The sequence below is a fragment of the Rousettus aegyptiacus genome, unplaced genomic scaffold (assembly GCF_014176215.1).
Source record: "Rousettus aegyptiacus isolate mRouAeg1 unplaced genomic scaffold, mRouAeg1.p scaffold_m13_p_3, whole genome shotgun sequence".
Lineage (NCBI taxonomy): Eukaryota > Metazoa > Chordata > Mammalia > Chiroptera > Pteropodidae > Rousettus > Rousettus aegyptiacus.
In genome coordinates, this window is record NW_023416306.1 from 18,952,191 (window position 1) to 18,971,651 (window position 19,461).

At 37.0% G+C, this 19,461-nt stretch overlaps 1 protein-coding gene across 9 annotated transcripts in view; it reads left to right on the forward strand.

Annotated features, from left to right (window-relative positions):
• The window catches only part of LPAR1 (lysophosphatidic acid receptor 1), a 120,202-nt gene that overhangs the window by 5,788 nt on the left and 94,953 nt on the right, over positions 1-19,461 (forward strand). For 3 of the 9 annotated variants that reach the window (XM_016130026.2, XM_016130031.2, XM_016130027.2), the window contains exon 2: positions 18,005-18,148. The exons of 4 other annotated variants lie outside the window; for them this stretch is intronic. The gene's annotated coding sequence lies outside the window, so the exon portion shown is untranslated. Of the gene's footprint in view, positions 1-11; positions 18,149-19,461 lie in introns of those variants that run through there. 2 more of the 9 variants (XM_016130025.2, XM_016130024.2) reach the window with 2 other exon arrangements.

A 19,461-nucleotide genomic window follows, 5' to 3' on the forward strand; every position in this document is an offset into this window, starting at 1 on the left:
GGTGCTGGTGATTTTATCTAAATTCCCTGGCATTTGTATCAGGAGATTAGTGTGATTTCAAAGTAGCATTGTTGTTGTTAATTATTAATGAGTTATGGGGATGGGGTAAAGAAAATTGAATATTTCATATTCAGTAGGTATTTGTTGCAGCTACCATGTCCTGGGGAACAGTAGAAGACAAGGCATGTAAAGCCCCTTCTCTCAATGAGCTCACATTCCATTATATTATGTTGACAACAGAAGTTCTTTTGAAATCCCTTCAAATGCAGAGCGTGTTTGTTGAGCTCTTCTTCAACTTTAGGAATGTTTTCTTCAAACTCCTCTCAGCATTTCCAGGTCTCTTAGCTTTTTCTGCTTAAACAAGTGAAGAAGAAGGAGACTGCTTGGTAGTCTCATCTTTTTTTGTTTGTTTGTTTTTTAATTTGAAATGTTTTACACAGATTTATCTGTTGTCAGGTCTAGAGACAGACGTATCTACTGTCTTATCTCTAATGCCGGCTTGCTTCCATCTCATTTTGGATAGTTTTAATTTTGACACAACTTATGTTTGAATTTCTATAGTCATCGTATGACTTGCTTCCTGAAATAATTCAAATCTAGTGTTCATGGGAAGTCAGACTTACTTTGAAGTCACCCTATCACACACAGTGCTTTGCTTCATTAATGCATTTTACTTAATTTGCTTAAGTCACTCAGGGATGTGAACACAGTAGGAAGTGTTCTAACCAGAAGAAGGTAGCTGCATTCATTTATGAAAAAGTATGGTTTTCTAATGATTCAAAAATATAGATGTATGTAAAATAAATGCGATAATCACCCTCTGCTACTTCATCCTTACCCATCTAATGTAACCCCTTTGTCATTAATTTGTTACATAGCTTCCATACTTGTCCCTTTGCTTATAAAACCTACAAAAATGTTAGTGTTTATTTGTATTTATATGAGCGTGGGATATGTGTGTGTGTGTCTGTTTAAATACGTCCATATTTATATTTATCTTTGCGTGCATGTATGTCTGTGTGCATCTTTGTACGTGTCTGTGTGTGCACGCACTCCCTCCTGCCTCTGTTCTCTTTGGTTTCAGAGAGGCTGTTACTGAGGCCGCCACTGTGGGTCAGAGTTTCAAGTCCAAAGATCCTACATGGCTCTTCTTGAATCGGTGCAGCATGATATTACTCAATTAAGAGTTCTTGTCAGAGAGATATGAATGTCTGGCTGTTATGAACAGGGAACAAGAAAACTACTTCCAGCTGTGTGACTGCCAGGACAACAAATATCATTGCAGAGAATGTTATTTCCACAGGGACTCTGCTTCATCTGGATCTTGGGTGAAGGGAGGAGGGGCATTTTGGAGCACGTATTTGGCATCTGCAAACCTTTTGTTGCCAGGCCTTCCATGAATGCCTCTTTTCCACCTATCAACCATTTCTGGAGCAGAGAAGGTAGCTGGAGTTACTCATTATAGGCAGTTTTCATTGCGGGGATATTAAACAAGGATTCCCTTAGGAGTCAGCAGGCAGCAGAAGATAGGGTTGGGGAGTGTTCTTATTAAGGGCGTAGGTAATGCAGCTGAAACAGAGTTGCCTTTTGTTAAGGGGTTACTTTGCCATCTTGGATTATAGTTTGTTGGGAAAGGAATTATTGTCATGTCAAGAAAATGAGGTGTTCATTCTATACCCAGTATTTATTGTAGTTCTGCAAAACTTTCCTTACTTTCTTTGTAGACACAGAGACCTACATTTTCAAAGGCTGGGGCAGGATGACTGACTTTTTCAAACTCACTGGTGACTTTATACGACACTCTGTCAATACAGTTTGATGCGACTGAAATCTTTGAGCACTGCAGTGGTTTAGGCCTTATGCTTGACTAAGGACAATAAAATAATAGATTTAAAAAAGAAAAACCACCACCAAGAAAGTATGGTCCTTGCTCTCAAGCAACTCAGACATGGAGAGCCATGCATACAAATGCCTAAGATCAGGCAGACAGTGATGAATGTTGTAAACTGGGGTTTAAACAAGGTACCATCTGAATATCTGAGGGTAGAGAGAGTAACTCTGCTTTGGAGTAGAGGAAAGGTTGGCAGTAGGATTCCTTCCTCAATGGACACATTGTCCGAGAAGCTCATTCCATGCAGAAGAGTAATAATTAAGGAAGGCCCAAGTGCTGCACGTGAGGGACAGGTGACAGTCTGCGGCAGAGTGGTGGTCATGCTTTGAGTCAGTCTTGAAAGGCCAGTCGGAGGGTGCTGGAAGCTGTTGGGAGGGAAAAAAAAGGGCACGTCGATGTCATTAACAGGAGAAGGGACATGAGGGTAGGATTGTTGTAGCAAGGTATGTAGGCAGAGATTGTCAGCTGGTAGCTGGAAATTTGAGTTTGAAGTGTAGCTGAGAAGTCAGGGCTTGGCTGTACTCAGGGTTAATTGTCATATGTCAAAGTTATACAGTCATGTGCCACCTAACAATGGGGATATGTTCTGATAAATGCGTCATTAGGCAATTTCGTCATTGTGCGAACGTTGTAGGGTGCACTTACACGGGCCTACCTGCTACAGCCTACTACACAACTAGGCTATAAGGTAAAGCCTACCGCTCCTAGAATAGCATGTTACTGTACTGAATACTGTAGGCAGTTGTAACACAATGGCATTTGTGCTTCTAAACATAGAAAACATATAATAAAAAAAATAGGTATAAAAGGTAAAAAAATGGCACACCTGTATAGGGCACTTATAAATGGGGCTTGCAGGACTGGAAGCTGCTCTGGCCAAGTCAGTGAGTGAGTGGTGAGTGAACGTGAAAGAAATTAATGTACCCTGCTGCAGACTTTATAAATGCTGTACACTTAGGCTATACTAAATTTATAAAACAACGTTAGATTAAATCAAGCAGAAGAGTAAGCATGAGATGTATGAATGAGGCTGCTGCCAGCGTTAACACGCACACTGTTTTACAGCACACTTTTTTATGAGTAGAAAGTATACTCTAAAAAATATAGTGTAGTAAATACATGAACCCATAATATAGTCATTTTTTAGCACTGTCAAGTATTACATGCTGTACATAGTTGTATGTGCTATGCTTTTATATGACCGGCAGTGCAGAAGGATTGTTATCAGCATCACCATAAACATGAGAGTTAAAGCGTTGTGCTATGATGTTATGTCAGCTACGATGTCCCTAGGCAATAGGAATTTTTCAGCTTCATTATAACCTAATGGGACTGTCGTTATGTGTTCAGTCTGTTGTTGACTGAAATGTCATTTATGTGAGGCATGACTGTACTAGTGAAATTTATGTGATAAGCTGAAGAGTGGATAGAGTGGTATAGATGTGATTTTCTTAAAAAAATTATTTTTGTTACACCTCCCCAATAATTTGTCGATTATTGTTTATAATCGACAAATAAGTTGCAAGATATTTAAAATGTACAACATGATGATTTGATATATGTATACGCTGTGAAAGGATTCTGTCCATTGATAAACTTGGTGTTTTAACATGGACAAGATGCATTTTGCTTCTTTACATTACTTTTCTTTCTAGCAGGTGATTAAGATAGTTTTATAGGTTATCAAACATTCATCGAACATCCACTATGGCTTTTCTTGATGAGGTGGTTCTGAATGGTAAAAAGGACATGGAGTTTCAGCTTGATGTTTCCCCGGAGTGAATAAAAATCCCTAAAACAATCCATTCCAGCAAAGGCAAAACAAACAAACAAACAAACAAACAAAAACAAACAAATGAACAGAAAAAACTGAAAATAATTGGAAGACTGATGGTGATTTGGGGGCTGAGAGGAATTGCAATTGCAAATATAGTTTTAATTATTGCACGACTAATGGCAGTTAGTGTCCTAGTACTGTCATTTCTACTGTTAAAGACAAGCTGAAAAACTCAGAAAAATTTTGAAAACCCCAGTAGCTTAAAGATCAGATTTTGAGAAACTCCAACAGATTTGTTATAGATTTTATTAAATCTAGTCAAGTAAATTTAAGTTTTAATTGCCTAATTAAGGTAAAAATAGGATATAGTATAACTGCTCTTTGCCTGGTTAAAAAAATACCTTTGCCAATTAAAAATGTATTTACTCTTCTTGAGTGTAAGATAAAACAAAAATAAATCTGTTCTTAGTCTTTTTTCTTCCAGGCCATTACGATTCTTTAAAATTATGCTAATTTCCGTTTGATAGTAAAAGCAGTACGTGTTCATTTTAGAATTTAGAATTAGTACAGGAGACTCATCCATAGTTCTACCACTGAAGAATACTTCCTTATTTCATGAGGGGATAATGTCTTGCAATTGTAAAAATATTTGATTTTACTGAACATTTAATAGCATTCTGCTGTGTATCATAAACACACATGCCATTAAAATCTATTTCATTTTAAATTTCCAATGACTACTTAAGAGTCACAATATTCAATATTATCATATTAATCACTCCCTATCTCCGTCGTCTTCTTTCTGCCTCAGTAAAAGATTTTTGTTTCTCTGTCCATCTTTAGGTGCTGATGTTCCCAGAGTCCTATCCTTACTCTAAGCGATCTCCACGAACTTACCTACACCGTAGACTGGTCTCTAGGACTTTGCCATCAGCTTTCGCTTCTCCCTGGGGTTATCTATTCCCAAGTATCCATGTACTTGCTCTAAGCATTTTCATGTCTTCATTCAAGTGTCACCGTCTAGTGAGGCCTTCTCTAATTACTATATTTTGAATTGTGTCACCCTTTCCATTGCCCGATATTTTCTTCATCATATTTATTTTCTTTTGACTTCTTAGATTAGGGAAAGTATTAATTTTTTTTAAGTTCTTGTTTTATTTACTGCCGTTTACCCAATGCTTAGTATAATACCTTGCACACAGTAGAACTCCAATATAGTTACCATCTACTGAGCTTATTATAGTAAATAATATGTCTTGACCGCATGAGCTATATGATCTGGTGAAAGAGACAGCCTCTCATCAAGTAACTACAAGTGTGGCTGGAATTAGGGAGACAAGCAGGGTATCCTGGAAGAGTATAACAGGGAGACTAACTTTGGGAGGAGTGAGGAAGATTTCTCTGAGAAAATAGCATTTATACTGAGGCTTGAAAGATGAATTAGTTAGTGAAATTGGGGGTAAGAATGGAGGAGGAAGGTGACTTTGGTCTATTTTTCACTTCTTGAGTTGAAATTGGATCATTTGTTTTAAATGATGAAATTATGTAAGGGTAAAAGTTGACCAACTTAGTTGGCATTTTTGGTGTGTAGTAGTCCATTTTCAATAACTAAAATAATCATCAGTAAATACTCAGCAGGGGTGAGGAATTTTCATATAAAAGTAGCAATATTTTAAAAATGGAACTAGCTTAAATTCTGTTTTGCGCTAATATAAACCACTGTAAAAATTTAAAACAGTGCAGGGAAAGTAAACATTCTTGTTAATATCTGATTTCGTTGGGAATACTAGTGGTTCAGTATGATTTGGCTGAATATTGCCTTATTGTATACACATAAACTTTTGCATAAATTATTGGTTTTATTTATTAGGGTAACTAAGTGAGGTTTATACAGTTTCTGTTTCTTGTTGGTTAAGGATTTCTGTGTCCTGATGCTTAAAAAGAGTGTGATTTTCTCTAGGTGACAAGTATAGATACATTTATTTATTAATTCAGCTACTAGAATAATATTCATATCCTGTATGTCCTGATTCTGTACTTGAGCTGACATAGACTGATAATGATCCTTTAGTCTCTCTCTACAAGTGAGTTTTTTGTCAGTTTCTTTATAGCAATTTTTATGTGTTAACATAATATTAAATACATAAAGGTTCCTGTTAGGCCTTTACTATGTATTAATATAAAATAGCCCTCTATGCATTTGGGACTATAGTCTACTTTTTTCCTGTTTTTAATGTTGCCAGTCCTCTTTTTTTTTTTTTTTTCATTTTTCTTGTTTTGGTCGTTGTCCGAAATGGCTTCACTCATCCTTCTGATTTTAAACTTTTGGTGTCATTTTATTTAATATATTTTTGCCTGTAAACAACATTTAATTGATTTAACATACTTCTGATAGGGAAACTTATTTCTTTTACATTTATTGTCATAACTAGTAGGTTTGATCTTTATTCTTACCCTTGAGTTTTCTTTGTTACAAAAGGTACTATAGTCTTGTGTAGAAAAACACTGGATTGCTTTTCCCACCAGTATTTAGCCTTAAATAAATTACATGTCTCTAAGCCTGCAATTCTCTTTTGTAAAAACACGATACACACATACTCAAATCTTCCATTAATGCTTTAAAAATACTTGGCACACTGAATGTGTTAGCTGCCATTTTTATCATTATTGATAGGTTGAAACATATGATATTGTTGGTATTTGGGTACTTTTGACCCATAAAGATGGCATTTTCATATGGTTCAGTCTAATATTTTTTTTTTTCCTGGGCTTTTCTTTATTTCCTGTCTTTCTATGTATTGTTTGTTTCAGACATCCATAGTATTTTGAAATGGCCAAGTCTAGTTTTCAGTTTTATTAGTGATTGCCTTTATGTTTCAAATACATTTATAAACCTATGTTTTTCTGGTTCCCAAAGTCAAAGAATAAATAACTTTTGATCTCCTCTGCACAATAACAAATTTAATATGCCTTTATTTTTCTTGCCATCTTATCTCTTCCTAACTTTCATATATATAAAACATTTTTATATATTTCACCTCATAACTTAAATTTGAAGTATGAACTTTACATTTTGTATTCTGTTTTGTAATAAAATCTGCAGCGATATTTTGTGTGTATCTATAATCAATTTTGACCTCCATTAGCACTCGGGGCCATTTAGGCCTCTTACTTTGGCTGGCTTGACAGGTGCTTCCTGTGTAGTTGGGGGATGTCCTCATTTTTATCTGGTCAATTCTATCTTCTGCATTTCTAAGTTAGATTCAGGATTTTTCATACACTTATCAGAGCATCTGTCTTATTAGAGTTCTAAGGGCGTAATATGCATCTTTCAGATTCATGTGGTCCAAGAATGTGTTCTTACCCATCCTTCATGGGGTGTAGTTAATGGAAATAATGCCTCGATTTTGGATTTTCCCCCTCTCTCTTTCTAGTACTGTTGCCAGTTTTTGCCATTTTGTGTACCTTCTTAAGCATTTTAATGGGAAGTTGGAATAATTATATTGGAACATAAGTTCTGTGGCTTTCAAACTTTTTTAAACTATGACTCATAGTTAGAAATAGTTGAGCTTACATGAATAAAACTAGAGTTTCAGAGCACTTACTATTTTTTCCCCTTATTTTTTCTATTATACCCAATACATTTTTATTAAAAAGAAGTGCTGATCATAATTCAGAAGTTTTGAATGCTGACCTGGTCATGAACTATAGTTTGAAAAACATTGATCTACTCTGTTGCAATTTTATGTAGAATTAGGGTCATTTATTATTCAGTATGTCCTTGTTATGTACAGTACCAATTCCTGTGCCGTTATCTGGGAATAGAGTGGTAAATAAAGCAATCATCATTAGTGTAGGTGTGAAGCATGGACTGTAGTGGGAAGGAAGATAGTGACCAGATAATCGCCGAAGCACATACATACAAAATGTGATAAATGCTCCAAGAGAAGAGAATAGGGAGTTTCAGAAGAGATTAAATGGGGAACCTCATCTGACGTTGGGACCATTCAGGATTTCCTAGGGAAATGACATTCGTTTAGGTCTGCAGATTGAGAAGGGATTAACTCTGCAAAGGAACATGGTAGAGTGTGCATAGGATTGTAGAGTCTTGGGAGAGAATTGAGTAATGGGAGCAAGAGTACTGGAAGAGAATAAATGACAGATGGAAGATTGTCCTTTTTGTTTGATGATCTGGCATTTTTTGTGATACTTTAATGGGACTTCCTGTTTGTGGCTCTTTAAATTTTTCACTCGACAACAGTCCAATAGGAGTAAAAAGTATATTTTTGGGAGGTGACCGTAAGTATGTTTTGAAACAGTTTTTTAGTAAGCAATTTTGTGTATTGCTAGATAGTAATAGCAACCATTTATTGAAGATTTACTCTGCATTAGGAACCATACAAAACTCTGCATAGATAGATAGAAGTAGTTTTTGTTGGATTAATAAATATTCTTATATAATGTGGTTACTGATTTGGTAATTATGTATAATTTGTAAAATGTAGAATGCAGAAGTTTGGGTATGTGAAGACCAGATGATTGGGTATTTCATAGCTTTCTGGTGATTTCTTTAAATATAATGGTTTGTAATTATTGCCGTTAGGATTTTTTACTTTTTATTTACTTATTTTTGCTATGGTAGAGTTTTAGGATGCATTCTTTCTCTTACTCTTTTAAAGCTATGTATGTAAGAGTTTTAAAAAATATTTTAAGTTGGATATTCATAAAGTCATTTGAGGCTAAATGAGACATGAGACTAATGTTTGAGACTAATGAGGCCGTGATTCAAGTGCCAGTTTACCCCCTGCTGTCCGTAGGGCCTCTGACAGTACCCAACCTTCCCAGGCCTTCAGGTCTTTGTCCTAAAATAGAGGACATGGAATCAATTTGCACAAATCATTCTCTCCATTTATTATTCAATGACTCTATGTTAATTATTTTCGACTTTGCTCTGGCTGTTTAATCTTCAAAGAAATGATGATCCCATGCCATTGAACCAATTTAGTCTGATTAGCTTACACTAAACATGGGAGAACTCTAGCTATTGGCCTCCTCGTGTATATTGTAAGGTAAAGCTCAGGTGGCACAAACACCTTCATATGGTAAAACACCACTAATGCTTCTCCTGGAAACATGGCAGAGTGGGCAAAGATTAGGACTCTCCTGAGCACATACTTAAGACATGAACATTGTAGTTTGTAGTTTGCCCACAACTGACATTAACTTTTTTTTAACCTTTCACATTCAGCGAAGATGAAAAAATCATTATCTTAGGTTTATATGCTGGATGCTTGCTTTGGGGAAAATATGCAGTGTCTAAATTGTATATAATCCACATTTTCTAAAAACCCATTGAACAATGAGTGATGTTATTTCAAAGAGATTTAAAGGGCTGAGGAATTATATGGAGGATGACTTCAATTTCAATGGCTATTTCAAGTTTAAGGAATATTTGTTAGAAATGAGTTTTATGTGGAAGGGAGTAAAGGATACTTGGCAAATTCACTTTTCTTACAAGGGAATTAAATCATTTGATCTAATTCATTATTATTTTTTTTTTTTGTAATTTTAAAACACTTATAATTTGAGCACTTTATTCTACTTGTTCTTATTTCTGAGGAGAATATAGTTGAGGAAAAAAGATAAGACAAATGCTTTTGCTATTTGAGCTCTACCTAATTCTTCATTCATAGTAAATATTTATTCAGGAAGTCCAAGTAATTGGGGTATTTTACTTATTTTGCTTACTGTGTATTGGTGTCGACTTATCAAATTATATTCCTTTATTTGCTGTTGAATATCTTTCTTTTTGAAGCTAACACTGTTTGGAAACCTGGCCAGGACCTCAGGCTCCTGATCTGTGACAAGGCAGGGGCAGGTCTCAGTATTTGGGGTCATAGGCTGGTAATAGGCACAGGTGTTGTTCAAGGATAGTACTAGAAATAGGTCAGGTCAGAAGGGGTGGGGGTCATGGGATTAGGTCAGGTTCAAGCCAGACAAAGCCAGGAAGAGTTACAGAGTGTTCCGATGAGCTAAGGAAAGGCGTTCTGGAGAAGATGTGTGGATAAAACTTGAAAGCTCCCTAAAGGAATTTTATTTTCAGAGTTGGGAGCATCAGTTGAATTCCTCTGCTTGTTCAAGGGAACCTCAACACTCATGCAGGGCTTCGTCACCATGACCTTGGGAAACAGAGTCCCAGCAACTCTTCAAGCATTTGGCCACTTCAAAGTAGAGGACCAGGAATTACAAATTCTTATCTGATTGAAGTATGAAGGACCGTGTTGAAGACCTTCTCTGGGAGCAAGAACTAGTCTGGATTTCATGTCTATATTCTGTAAGAGATTTATTGTAAAACATATTTAACATTCCATTCATTTGGGGAAAAAAGTATTATCTCTGGCCAGTAGCTATTATGACTGAAGTTAGTGGACAGTCGGGCTTGTTCTAATACTGGGAGAATGCACAAAGTTATTCACATACTGAAGTCTCTTCCTTTTCCCTTCTTCATCCCATTTTGATGATAGAATAATGTAGCAGGTAAAAATTATTCAGTAAACACATTTTACAGTATTTAAAACTACTCAGGTCATTTAAAATATTTATGTAACAAACTGCTTATAATCTTAAAAATGTTTTCAAAATTATTTTTTAAAGCACGTTATGGCAGTATTTAAGTAAACAAACACTCATATTTGCAGTTCCCTGATGTAATATATTTCTCATTTAATTATATTAGTTTTTGGCCTCTTTTCTTTATGGTCTATTTTATGTACTACTTATGCTTAGAGGCAACAGATATGTTTTTGTTCTACTGACCATTTTCTATCTACTGTTATATGCGGCAGTATAATCTGAATTATTATATTTTTAACAAACTAATAGTAATCCATTAAGTTGTTAAACTGTTGTTCATCCAACCATTGTCCTGTTTTGGGGCATTTAGTTTTATTTCTTATTTATTTGCTATTTTAAAAAACACTGCACCCAGCAGCTTTTTGTGTAATTTTCTGAGACTAAGAGTAGGATTACTAATTTGAGAGTAATATCATTTGGTTTCTAAGTATATTTAAAAGGTTATTAAAAACTTTTTAAATTACAAAAGTAATATGTGTTCATTGTAGAAAACAAAGAAACATAAAGAAGAAAAGAAAGTAGCTATAATCTCCACCTGTAGCTCGCCATTGTCAGCATCATGGGGTATTTCCTTTTAATATTTCCTCCATACATTTTATATGATTGAAAACCTACTGGGTACCACAAGTATCCGGTTCTTTGTCTTGATAGCATGTCATAATTAGATGAGACCTCAGGACCTTAATTCCATTCAGTAGCTCTGCCTCCTTCCAGTGAGCACCTCTGGTGCGAGGCTTTTTCTGCATTGCAGATGATTTCTTTAGGGTAGATTTCCCAGTTACAGAATTTACGTCTCGAAGGTGAGGGATGATTTTTATGACCAGTGGTGAGAAGTGATTAAATCCATTTCCAAAACAGTGATAACACTTCATACTCTGAGCAGCAGAGTTTGGGAAAATGTAAAGATATAATTTTGTATGAATGATGTGTGGATTTTTGGAACTTGGAAAATGATTGGAATAACAGGAAGCTTTAGTAATAATGACACCGAGTGGAACTGACCCAGCCTCCCTAGTGGATGTGCTTCTCCCCACTGCAGTGATACCCTCCTCTCATCTATGGTTTTGTATTTTGACAGAGAATATCTTCTCAAGCCTTCCTTTGGTCCTCCTGTCCCCTTTGAGGGTGAAGATTTGAACATGCTACAAACTATTTGAGTTTTAACTATATTCACTGTGTTAACCGATTGCGGAAATTTCTGGTTAATGTAGTTCTGAAAAAGAACTACTAGAAAAGAGAACAAATACTCTAAAAATGGATAGCAAGGAAGTAAGAACTAAGTAGTATATATATATGTGTACTTGTTTAGTATGTATTTTCTTCCAGATGCTGGTATCGAGGTCAGAGACCACTTTTGCTCTTTGGGGGAAATTAAGTTAGCTTCCTTAAGAAGTCATTTACCATTCCATCCATAACTGGAAGTGATCACATGGGATACAGTTTTCCATCTGATGTTCAGTTAATGATCATTCATTAGATTTGAGATACAAAGGTAAGAGGAAGACCTTCTCTTCAAAAAACTCACAAATAGTAGAGATGCGATAAGTGCAATGCTGTAAGTTAGTTGTTTGTGTATTTCCCTACTGAAGATAAAGAAAAGGACTTTAGGAAGCACAGGAAGGAAGTGAAGATAAAGTGGGGGTGGGAGTTTAAGCAGAGGCCAACGCAGAGGATCCACCTCGGTGCCCTATCCATGTATTGGAAAAGGAAAACACATTTCACTGTTCTTACTAGTTGTTGACATGAAGAGAGGACACATTCAACTGTATGATCCAGAGGGTCTATGAGGATGACGACTAAACAAGGAGCACGACTGCTCATGGTACTGGGAGGTGGCAGGATTTTATCTGTGGTTCTTTAAACAGTAAATATGTTAATGTAATGAGCAGTGCCTTCAAGCACAGTCTTTGCAGTGAATATAACAATGGAGTTTTAAAAAAATGTCCAATATAGGTCAATGGCATAATGCCAAAGCTTATCTCAGTAAAACAATTCTGTAGGAGCCAAAACAAGACAGTTCAGACAAGTAGCTCTTTGCTGGTGTGGCTCTATCCAAGAGTGGACATTCCACATTCCTCGTGAGATGATGGGCTGGATTTCTTTCAGGATATTGCTTATGAATATTATTTCTTGCAAAAGAATATTTTGGTAAGTACTGAGTAGCAGTGAGTTCAGGGTTATACAACTCAACACGGTCCTTTTCTCATAGTTAAGTGGGGATCTGTATGCTTTAAGTGTCAGCCCCACTGACATGCAGGAGTAGCAGGGACGAGGATCAGCCATGACCACAGGTATTTGGGCTATGGGAGTACCCACAGGCATGTTCTGTGGTCTTTTTACTTCAAGGAGTTGAAGGGAGAAAAATGAAGTCTCTGACATTTCATGCCTTTGGCTAGAGTTTGCAAAACTGGCAGTCTGTGTGCTAAATGAATTTGGCCCCATATGGCTTAATACAAGCTTTTAAAAGGTGACACAGACAAGTAGGCATCACGATTGGTTCTAGTGTAAGCATAGTTTCAGTATCATGCGAATTTAAGATTGTTTTCGCTAGCTACTTTATTTATGCTACCCGGTTGGTCCCTATGGGTATTTGTGTTTGTGACACCTGCCAAATTATGGTCACAGTATAATATGAAGAATGTATGAGTTTCGGAGGCAGCATAGAACAAGTGGTGCTTAATGTGGATGGGGAGGAAGGTCAGAGGAGGTTTCATTGAGAGGTGATTCTGAGGCTGGGACTGAAAGGACAAAGTACGTATATACCAGGCATAGAGTTTGGACAAGCGAGGATATCCCAGAAAGAGCAAATTGCATGTGCAAAGACAATTGCGTGGATCAGCATTATGTGTTAGGGGAATTCTGAGTAGATTTAAAATGTGGGAATTTAATGAGCAAGTTAGGTCATAGCTGAAGTGGGAAGTAGCTGGAGGACTCAGTATCCTGTACTTGGGGAGGTTGGACTTAAGGCGGTGGGGAACCATGGCAAGGTTTAAAACAGCATTAGTATGCTAGATGGGTTTCCGGAAGATTATTCTTCACACAGCCATATGAAATGGTGTTCGGTGGAGATGACTGGAATATCCTAGGGGAGATAATGAAGACCCAAATTAAACCAGTGATAATGGGTTTGGAGAGAAAGAGGAGGCAGATGAGAAAGATATTTAGGAGGAAGAATTGACAACACTTAGTAATTTAGATATGGTAGGTGAGGGAGAGAGAGAAGGAATGGTGAATGGATGGTGATTCCATTGACTAAGATGGCAAAGCAAGAGAGTGAGGGCATTGGAAGTGTATGAGTTTGCTAGGTGGCTTACACAATGGAAATTCTCACAGCTGTGGATGTCGGAAGTCTAAGATCAGGGTGTCGGCTGGGTTGGTTTCTTCTGAGGCTTCTCTTCTTGGCTTTTTAGATGGTCATCTCCCTGTGTCTTCACATGATCTTTCCTCTGTCTGTGTGCATGTCTGTGTCCAAATTTCCTCTTCTCGAAGGATACAACTCATATTGAATTGGGGCCCACCTTAACGACCTCATTTGAACTTAATTAACTCTTTAAAGGCCATATGTCCAAAAAGATCAGACAGATATTGAGGTACTTGGGTTTAGGACTTCAACATGCGACTCTTTGGGGGACACAAATTAGCCCATAACTGGAAGAATGAGGAATGTACTTTGGTACCTGTTGAGTTTGAGATGCCTATGAATATGCAGAGAGGGGCCATGGCGGTTTTAAAATGCATTTAGGTATGTGAGAATGCAGCTCAGAAAAGAGCTCCAGATTTGGTAGCTAAAATCATGGACGCGGATGAAGTTGTCTTGGCCGGTGGTACCCAAACTTGGCTTATTTTAAGACTCTCTGGGAGAGCTTTTCAAATAAACTACGTGCAGAGGTACCACTTCAGACCATTTGTCCCAGAATTGGGGAGAGACACTAGGGCAGCCACCTGGTGATTCTAATGTGCATGTAAGTTTGAGAGAAGTGGTTAAGGGTGAGTGTGGTAGGTGAGCCAGAGAACATGTGTGAAATGATGTCCCAGATCATTCAAGTGATGGAAGGTAGGGGAGAAATAGAGGGGAAGGGCAGACCTCAAAGAGGCTTTTAAAGTTCCGATTTTCTCCATGATGGATATGCAAAGGCTTAGCAGAGACACCATGAGAAATGGAAGAGAGCAGAGAAAAATGGCAGCATTAAAGGCTCCTACTGTGGCTCTGCTGAGATTAGGATACACTGATCAGTAGTGACATCTTCATCTTGTCTTCGAGTTTTCTCCATGTGGCCTCTGGAGGCTGTGAATGGGAGCAGAACAGGAAGTTGGCATGTAATCAAAACTGGGGTATTGAAGAGCAGAAAGAAGTGTGGTTGGTAGCAGGATGGTGTGAGGGGAGTTTCTAGGGTGGAGCATGACATTTAGGCCGGAGCTGGTGAGCACTGAGGCTGGACAGGGCCGACGAACAGGGGAAATGCAGGAAGCTAGATGATTTGACATCCAAAGGCAGATGTAGTGTATGTGAGTGCGGACGTCTGCACGGATGTGCAGTTCCAGTTAGGGGATTTTCGCAGTGTCACAGGGCAGTTTTGGGTAATGAAGGGCTAAGCAGAGAGGTCACACTTTTGGATGTGTTGAAATTACCCTTGACAATAACTTGCTCGATGACTGAATTGTTTGGGGAAGGAAATGGAGGGTAGGGGAGTTTTATTAGATAACCATTAAGGTCCCTTCCAGCCTCATGATTTAACAAAATGTCAGTTTTTGAGTCACTGCTGCCTTTTTGTTGTTTCAGAATCAGAACGGAGCAATCTGGAAAGTAACCATTTGACAGTTCCATTTTTATTGATCCCCTTGTAATTGTAAATGTTTGACAGATTATGGCCTCTTTAAATACCTTTGGAATCCATTAGTGCATGTTTCATAGAGTTCATATAGGGTGAAAGTAGTATATTGGTCAGAAAATGCTTTTCTGTATATCACTGATCTGTCTCCATGGAACAGCTTGGCTTCTGAGGCCTACACTGGGCAATTATGACAGGAAGGAGAGGAGTTACTGCAGTTCTTTTTAAGGTAACATTAATTGGATTCATCTTTTACCACATGGTGAGGGTCATCGTTATTACATTTACCATTTTGGGTTTGGAGTTCAGCCTCTTTGTTGCGGATTTGTTGGTCTTGGGCATTTTTGGATTTAGTTTGTGGTAGGATGTTTTGTCTGCACTTTGCATCTGTATTTGGAACTAGAATGAAGTGTAGTTTTTAAAACTAGGACCCAAAACAACAGAAAGAATTGTATAGACACATTTTGTGTTCATTTCTTCTTGATATTGGAGGACATAAACTTGACCCTCATCCCAGTATCTTAAGAATGACTCTTGAATTTTTGTTGTTATTCTTGTTGCCGCCAGTACAGACATCAGCTACTTCGATTTTGTGTTTGCTTACTTGGGGAAGAACATTTTCTAAAAATTAGTATTAAATAAGAAAACCTAAAAGTTAAAATTGTGAATGAAACTCCAGAACTTTCACAAAGCTACAGTCTGAATCCAACTGATGTGTTCTGTACAGTCATAAGAATTCCCCTTATTACTTGGGGTTTCTCTTCCTTCTTTCTTTCCTCTCACTCCTTGCCTTCCTTGTACTCATCTCTTTTGGCAAGTTCCTCCAAATCATACCTTTTCTCAGCTTTTTATCACTTACCTCTATGGATCAAGTGCGAGTGGGTAATTGTTTTAGGCCATTTCCCCAAACCCAGTCCCATCTCATGGTCTGCCCCTCTCCTGCATCCCGGATGCTGTTCTTCTCTTTAGGGGTATGGATGGACTGGAATTAAAAGAAGGGATTACCAAGCCCTAGTTCTAATCCAGGTTTAACCATCAATTGAAATCGACCCAAATTGTACTGGTCATTTAACTTCTGCCTTTTTAGGCTGCCAGGAGATAGAGGTAGAGATAGAATGAATGAATAAATTTGTATGTGGTAAAGCAGTAACAGTCGGGCATCATAGGTTAGGTCATTGGTTCTTACCTTTTATTTTTCATCAGAATCACCAGAGAGTATTTTTAAAATGCAAACGCCTCAGTCCTCTCCCAGAGATTGATTCAGACAATCTGGGAAGGATCCAGGACTCTGTGTTAGTAACAGCTCTACTGGTGGACCACAGTGGATTTGGGGACTCTAATTTTTATAATTCTGAGTTTCATAATAATAGCATTTTCAAAGCTGGACCCATTTGAAATGGCCATTATCTCATGCTATAGATTTTATTTCATTATAGTATGTTCTCTAAACATCTGACCATTCAAGTGAGAGCATGTGAAATGTTAGTTTCACCATGTTCCGGGGTGGTCAGAACCACCAGGAAGGGTCTTGTATTGTGATTTAGGTGACACCCTTTAAGAATATTGTGGTCACAGTGGAGAATGGAAGGGAATTGTAAAGAATCCGTGAAATAGGAATTCTGAGAAAAAGGAAACAGGTGACCTGATCTTTATCTTCATCTGCCTAAAGGGTTTGAAGGATGAGATTCAACTTGGTTACAGAATAACAGCTGGTCCCACAGGTGGGCTTTTTAGTTAGGATGATTTGCTCTATGCCGAAGAGAACGTCTAGTGAACAGCCTGTCCAAGGACTTCATGGCTGGCCTTGAAAGGTAGAATGACTTCCTGTCATTGGAAATGTTCCAGCAGGTACTGAAGAATGTAGAAGAGATTAAAGCACTGGATAAGAGGTAGAACTACATGACCTCAGAAGTTTCCTTCCAACTGTGAGGTGCTATAAATTTTATGAACAGCACACTTAAAAGTTTTAGGGTGCTATGTAAGAATCAAGGCTAAAGTAAGACTAGGTGAAACATAGTTGGTCGATTGATTTTACAAATACACACACACACACACACACACACTCACACACTCTTACATACACACATGATAAATGCCAGGCTAGTTTTGGGTTGTCTTTGAAGTTTATTATTTGCAGGTGTAGAAACTCTTAGTTTTAGCTTGTAATGTTTCTAGAAGCAAAGTGCTCTCTTGAACTGTCTTTGATGATTTGATGTTTATACATCAGGTCTGCTGTGAATTTGGAAAGCACTGCAGAATCACTCCTTTAAAGATCAGAGGAAGGCTGGATAGAATAAATTAAAGTTTTCTCCGGATATTTTGTATTCTTGTTCTTTGGTGAGAGATCCGCCTTCAGAGATCTCATGGAAAGAGGGAGAGTCATGACATTTCATGTGAACTCAGCTCGGCAATGTGCGGTTTCCTATCATTAGCTAATAATATGTATTTAAAGTCACATGAAAGTATGTTGCCTACGGTCTGAATTTTTATTCCTGAATAAATTAGAGATTAAAATCTGTGGTTTCTAGTTCAAGGGTATTATACACAAACACCCAAATCATATATCTGATGTGGATTTTGATGTTATTAAGGAGAAGTGGCAGCAGCCAAGCATTATTAGCTTTGCCCCCTTTTTCTTGGTTGCATTGGTCTGTTCCCTGTATGTTGAAAGGCCATAGTAAATGTTGACTTTCCCCCTCTAAATGCCAGTGATTGTAAATTTTAATGTGTTTTAAGATACGTGGTTTTAACCCCTGTCTTATTTTCTCGGTTCTCTTGCTTCCACTGCCCTGGTTCCCAGGACTCAAAATTGAGGCCAGATGTGTGTCAACATTGAGAGAACCTGACTGGCCCCCTTGTTCTCTCCCTCCCCAGATATTAATGCAAGAAGAAGACAGCAGCACTGAGGACGGCCACTGTTAACATTCTCGTGTTACGTCTGCCCGTCATTCCCCTGCAGGTTCTTTATGAGATCTGCACATGTTTTTGTTCTGTGCTTTAAAGTTTTCACATGTAAAGGTAACACTTTCTTATAATGTTATAAGTCTCTAAAAAAAACATTATACATAAATATATGGACATGCTGCATGTTTGATTACACATTTGATTATTTTAAAATGGAGTTTTCTTGCACAAAGTTTTACCCAGAACTCTAAGACAAACTGACCTACCTATGTATTCGTATTCATATGTTAAAATTTTTTAAATTGTGAAATAACAAAGGAGATGTGTAAAATGTAAACAATATGAACAAAATAAGCAAAGAAAATTTATAAAATATAAAAATTATAAATCACAAAGCTTAGCATCCATAATAAAACCACTAGTGATGCTTTTAAATATCAGTTCTTTTTTTCTTTTATATTTATACATGTAATTTGGTCATTGATTAGAAACTATAGGTAAAAATCATCCAGATTTTTATAAATTAGAAATATTAGCTGTTAACATTTTTGGTATATGTTTCTTCAGATACTAAATACGTAGATATGGCTAGTATTTTTAATTTTTAGTAACTTCTCTTTTTGTAAAAGTGATATATATATATACAACTCAGGATCCCTGGAAAAGATAAAAAGCAGAAATCAAAAATTGATAGAAACCTTTCTACTTAAAAACAAATAGTCATTAAAAAACCCAATTGTTCCAAGTGCCTACACACGTCTGTAAACCCACACTTTTTAAAAAATAAAAATGACCGTAGGGTATATACTGCTTTGTGGGGTTTTTTTTTTTTTATACCTTAGGAATGTGTCAGACAGATTTGCATCAAAATATGCTCCATTAAATTTGTTTTTGGTGTAGATTTTTTTGTTTATTGATCTTGCTGTTTTTGGAGGACATCTACTACCAATTCTAGGGCATTTTTGTTTATTATTTCTTTGAATAACACTTTACTTCTGTTTTGCCAGTTCCTGGTTCTGAATCTCCATTTTAAGGTCTTCGAGACTTTTTTCACCATCATTCCTGCCTCTGAACCTCACTTTCAGATTTTCATCTCTGTGCATCTGTCCTCCATTCTGTGGAGTTTCTTTGTAGCAATGGTCCCGTTTACTAATTTTCTCATCAGTTGCGCTTAATCAGCCATGTAACTCCTTCTTGGAGTTTCTAATTTGAAATACTATGTTTTCTTTCATAGAAACTCTGAATCTTTTTCAAAGTTGTGTTGTCATTTTTAATGTATCATACTTTTAATATATCTTATTTTTAAACATGTTAAACATTTTTATTTTATAGTTTGCATCTGATAATTCCATCATCTCTATACTTTGTCAGTCTGATTCTGCTATTTCTTGTTTTTGATGGCTTTTGTATATGTTGCCTTGCTTCTT